This window comes from Musa acuminata, chromosome BXJ2-1 (assembly GCF_036884655.1).
Source record: "Musa acuminata AAA Group cultivar baxijiao chromosome BXJ2-1, Cavendish_Baxijiao_AAA, whole genome shotgun sequence".
NCBI lineage: Eukaryota > Viridiplantae > Streptophyta > Magnoliopsida > Zingiberales > Musaceae > Musa > Musa acuminata.
This window is the reverse complement of record NC_088338.1, coordinates 37,482,471-37,488,470: the sequence shown is the minus strand read 5'-3', so window position 1 is coordinate 37,488,470 and position 6,000 is coordinate 37,482,471.

Below are 6,000 nucleotides of genomic sequence, written 5' to 3'. Positions count from 1 at the left end.
AACTTATCCAAAAGCTAAAGGTTTGATAGAGCATATAAACATCACAAAACATGAATTATCTTTCTACAAATAGAAAGTATATAAGCCCAATATGGTTGTAGAGTTAGAATAAATTACCTTTTCTATTGCTAGTGGAACAGAGAGAAAGATGGGCTGATCAAGTACAAAAAGTAACTCAAGATGTTGCCCTCACTAGTCTCATTTAGAAGACTTTTAGAGATTTATGATTCACATAAAAAAATAAAAAATCATTTTCGTGTATCTAATACTGTATAGAGTGAGTAGAGTGATACCAAATTTATAGATTCATCAAGAGAATACTCAAAAGTTACGTGAACTGAAATCCTAGAGATCAATTTATATAACACTTTCTTCTTTTAACATAGTTCTTCATAAGGAAAGAACAAACTGAGAATTAGAAACAAAAAGTAAAATTAAAAGTGTCTCACAAGATTTACTCATCATATTATGATTATATTTAAGCAATGTCACCTAGCAAAAACACATATTCAAGCATGATTCATAATTTCTATATGTACCGATGTACCAAGTCTCGCTTACTATAGTATGCATACTAATGGTCTGCTAGGACATATTGCCAATATGCCTAAAATGAGTTAAAATCCCTTTAAAAATATCTAAAAAATAATAAAAAAGTTAGAATAGAATTTTTAAGATATATATAAATATAAATTTTGCATAGCTTTAGCAAAAATAATGTAAATTAGAAAATATTGTCACATATCATTTTCGAGCTTTGAGGAGTAGCCTTGTGGTATGTTTTAGATCATCCTTCCGTTAATATTGAATTATCTAGTAGCTAAGGGGTATTGCCAAAAGTAAGGTGTTGACTATAACGAAACCTTCTCACCTGTAGTTAAGCTAAAATTCATTTGAATTCTATTGGCTATTGTAGTATACTATGATTATGAGATCTGGCAGATGGATGTGAAAACAACATTTCTTAATGGCAACCTCGAGGAGGAGGTGTATATGATACAGCCTTGGGGATTTATGGCAGTCTTGAGGAGGAGGAGGTGGTGTGTAGGTTGCTTAGGTTCATTTATGGACTAAAGCAAGCTTCCCAAAGTTGGAACATAAGATTTGATTAGGGAATTAGATCTCATGACTTCGTTAAGAATGAAGATAAGCCTTATGTGTATTGGAAGGTAAGTGGAAGCGCTATCACCTTCTTGGTGTTATATGTGAATGACATCCTAATTATTGGGAATGATGTAAGAATGATATCCACAGTAAACTTGGTTATTTAGACACTTCTCCATGAAGGACTTAGGGGAAGCATCCTATATCTTAGGGTTTCGGATCTATAGAAATAGATCCAAGAGGATGTTTGGTCTATCCTAATCTAAATACATAGTCACCATTGTTAAAAGGTTTGGCATTAAAAATTCCAAGGGAGTTCTTATACTGATGAGATATGAGATATCACTTTCTAGGAGTATATCTCTAAATTCTCCTGAACAAAAAGCGAACATGGATAGGATAACCTATGTCTCAATGATAGGGTCTATCATGTATGTCATGCTATATACCAAACCTGATATAGCGCTTACTCTGAGTGTCACGAGCAGGTATCAGGCGGATCAAGGCTTGGAGCACTAGAAAGCAATAAAGTGTATCCTTAAGTACTTGAGAAGGACTAAGGATCTTTTACTAGTATATGGAGGTAGTAGTCTTAGGGTTAAAGGCTATATAGACTCAAGTTTCCAATCTATTATTAATGATAGCAAGTCGAATTCGAGGTATGTATACTGTTGGGAAATCTTGGGGGCGACATAACATGCGCATCGGAAGAACAAAAAAATAAAATCCTTAATTTTTCAAAAAGATATTCGTTGTCGTGTGAAGATTTGTGCGTAAAAATCTGCAAAATAAACTGCGTATATAATAGATTATGTTACCTAGGGAGATCATATATCCTTATTTCCTTGTAGATCTCTAGGAAAGTGTGAAGGAGGTCAAGCGTCCTCCTCTTTAGCGGTGATCCACATAGCAGGGCTGCGACGACGCTCCTCAAAACTCTAGGCCTACTATGAGGTGGATAGGGGGAGGAAAACAGGAGAGGAAAGCAAAGGCTCTAGCCTATGAACCACTGAATCCCTCATATTTATAGAGGTCCCATGTCAAACCCTAATGGATCCTCCCCTATTGGGTATTGGATCTATATCCAATTACCTAAGCCTATTAGATTAGTGGATCTTTATCCATTAATCTCTTATGAGCTCTTATTAGATCTCATCCATAGGATCCAATAATTCAAGGGCTTATTGGATATCCAATAAGATAGGGGCTCCGGCATATATCTCATATCCGAACCTCTACTCATCGCAACGCCTACCATATATGTGTGACCCTGTAAGCCTAATATCGAGCTGGCCGTGAGTCATACCTATCAGAACTTATTCTAACTCAGTGAATTATTATCTCTATAATAATTCACTCGACTCATCGACTACGGACGTACTAGGCCACTGCGCCGTAGTCCCTAAACAATACAAGGGAATCCAATCCATTGAACATATCTGTCCTCAGTTACCATGTACCTATAGTCCCTCATCCATCCAATATCCCAGAGACCGTATATCGGGCATGGTGCTGTTAGACCCATACGGTTTTTACACGAGTCTCGCTCTAATCGGATTCTCTCTCAATCCTAGAGAACTCTTTCTCTGTCAATCCGAATGACCCTGACTAGGGATTTATCTGAGCAAGAACACATGGGATATTCCTCTCATGACGCCGAGAGTAGATGATCCTCTATCGACACTCAATAGCCCTCGTAAAGTCAACTGTCACTCTCAATGATCAACTGTACTAGATTTGGGATATTCAAACCTATAAGTCTGGTATCAAAGAGTGGAGCACTCATATAGGACATCCTTGGTGTCTCAAGTTTAAGGACCAAATACACCACTAGGACTACGGAATCGCTGTTTGACAATAAGGCATCATCAATCATCTAGCATTCCGTAAGCGGATCAATCAGTGAACTCATTCTCCAATGAGCACCTGTACTGTATCCCTAGTATCCCCACACGTGCAGCTATGAGACCAGCTACATCCATCATATGGACGGGTATATAGCACACCAGTCTATCCGGTTATCTCGATGTCCCTCTCGAGTAACTTATGATTGGAATTATTTAGGATCTATGTTTAAAGGTGAATCAATCTCATTATCGTGATCTCATCACGATCCGATTCTCATTGCACAGATCCAAGGACATAACAATATATACATGTATACATGCAACAATTAATATAATAAGCTAAAAGGTTCCATGTCAAGTCACACATGCCATCACTCACGTGATTGGCTTGCTGGGCACCTATTGTTAGGATCAAGAGCACTAAGAGGGGTGGGGGGTGAATTAGTGCAGCTGAAAAACCAATGTCGGTTTAAAAACTTTCGTATGATAAAATCGTTTCCGATGTAAAGTCGTTTTCGGAAACTTAACTTGAAAACGAGTTCGTAAAGGAGTGCAGCAAAAGTAATGAGAAAGTAAAGCACATATGGAGGTTTGCAGTAAGGTAAATAGCAAGAATAAATGCAAACCAAAGAGCACGACAATTTTAGAGTGGTTCGGTCAATCTTGACCTACATCCACTTTTGGCTTCCTCCTCCGATGAGGTCACCGATGTCCACTAGAGGCTGGGCAGTGGTACCACCGCCTGACAGGGGCGGTACCATCGCCCAGCCTCGCTCGGAGATTGAGCCCATGGGCGGTGCCATTGCTGACCCAGGTGGTGCCACCGCCGGCCAGGAAATCTGGGTCCGAATGGGCTGATCCATTCGACCCAATTTGGGTCTGTCAAGGGCCTAATTGTCCCAAGATTAAGTTAATGAGATCATCTCCTATTTCTAACTTAATCATCATGCTAACTATGATATTTTAAGACATTATACTACAGCTTGCTCTGGTGCATCAATCGCTTTTTCCGACGAGCTTCCGGCGAACTTCCGACGAACCCTCGGCGATGCTCCAGCGGACTTCCGGCAAACTCCTGGACTTGCGACGATCCACTTGGCGAGTTCCGACGAGCTTCTTTGGCAAGCTCCTGGACTTCTCGAATTTGTTCTCGTAGAACCTCCGACGACCGTCCGGACTTCCGTCGAACTCTCGAACCCCCAACGTGATTATGGTCTTGACTCCAACATAACTCCTGCTGCATGTCTTACTTTCATCATAGTTAATCCTGCACATTTATCTCAACATATGGATTAGATAACAAATGACAATTGACTTCATCATCAAAATCCGAGATCCAACAATGTCCCCCTTTTTTATGATGACAATCAATTGTTAACGGAGTTAACCTTAACTCCCCCTATCTATTTGCCATACTTGAGATAAGTCATTCTTGAATTCAAAGCCTTTGAATTCAAGAGACATATTGATAAGTTAATATCCCTTAACCTTATCAATACTCCCATCATGATTCCTATCATGATGTATCTCTCTGAAAATGATGTCTAGGCTTGACATCCATTTTCAACTTTTACATTTCAAATATGAATGATAGTAATCGAAGCAATTCATCATATGTTAAGATATCAACATGTTAAATTACGATATAAGCTTTTGATATCTTAACATAATGCAAACATTTCAATTGTTTAGCGATCATAGCATTTCATCACATGGCAAGATATCAACATGTAAAATTGCGATGCAAATTCTTGATATCTTAACGTGATGCAAATATTTCAATTGTTTAGCAATCATAGCATTTCATCACATGGCAAGATATCAACATGTAAAATTGCGATGTAAATTCTTAATATCTTAACATGATGCAAACATTTCAAGTGTTTAACATGATGCATATCAATTTGTTCTTGATATCTTAACATGATGCATATATGACATAGTGTAAATATGGCAATCATAGCATTTTTATCATCAATTTACCATATATTTCGATGCAAGTTTCTTTTGATATCTTAACATAATTCAAATTTAAATATGGTACTCATAGCTATCAATTCAAATATATCACTCATAGCTATCATCAATTCATATATTTCTCCCCCTTTGTTATCAACAAAAAGGAGAATGATATAAACAAATTTTAAACATAAGTGCGGCAATGATTCATGCCATAACAAGGTTCATGTCATTTTTCAACAATGAGTGATAGGATACCAATTATACAAACATCTCAAGGAAAAGATGACATGGAGATAGCTTTGAATACTTCTTCTTTTTTATTTGTTATTATCTTTTTGCATGAAGGAGGAAGGCTATTTGTGAGTTTACTTCGAATGAAGTTAAAATCGATAAGAGATTAAATCACGCTTCATTTTTATAAGGATCAAGATATTATGTGAAATAAATCTTTGCAAGTAAAAATAATATCTTTCTTTTTCAAGAAGGAATTTATAAGAATGAATCATTTCAACAAATCCATTTCTCGAAAAAATATTTTTCACACGATAAGTGTATGAGAGATGTATTTGCTAATTAATTCCATATGTCAAAAATCAATGATATGAATCAAACTCGATATGACACATGGTTATGAAAGTTACATTAAGTCTGGAAGAAAATAATGTATCAAGAAAATCTGATTGTTAGGATGCCAATTGTTAAGAGAATCCGAAAATGAAATTTAACACTTTTATGCATTCGGACAAGGTTTTGTTATAGATTTTTAAACACAATCATGAAGATAAAACATGCTCATCAACATGAAAATTTTTATATCCAAAACACATAATTTCCAACATGTTATTAAGGCATGTAATAGTGTAAAACTCTCATTATAGCAATTGAATGAATCAAGAAGATTCAAAAAATAAATTAAATGAGTTCAAGCATTCGAACATATCAACATTCCTAATTTTCTTTTAATGAAATCAAATTGTTCTTCACTTAGAGGTTTTGTAAAAATATCAGCTAGTTGATGTTTAGTATCAATGAACTTTATGATTACATCATGATTAGTGATATGATCTCGTATAAAGTGATGTCTAAT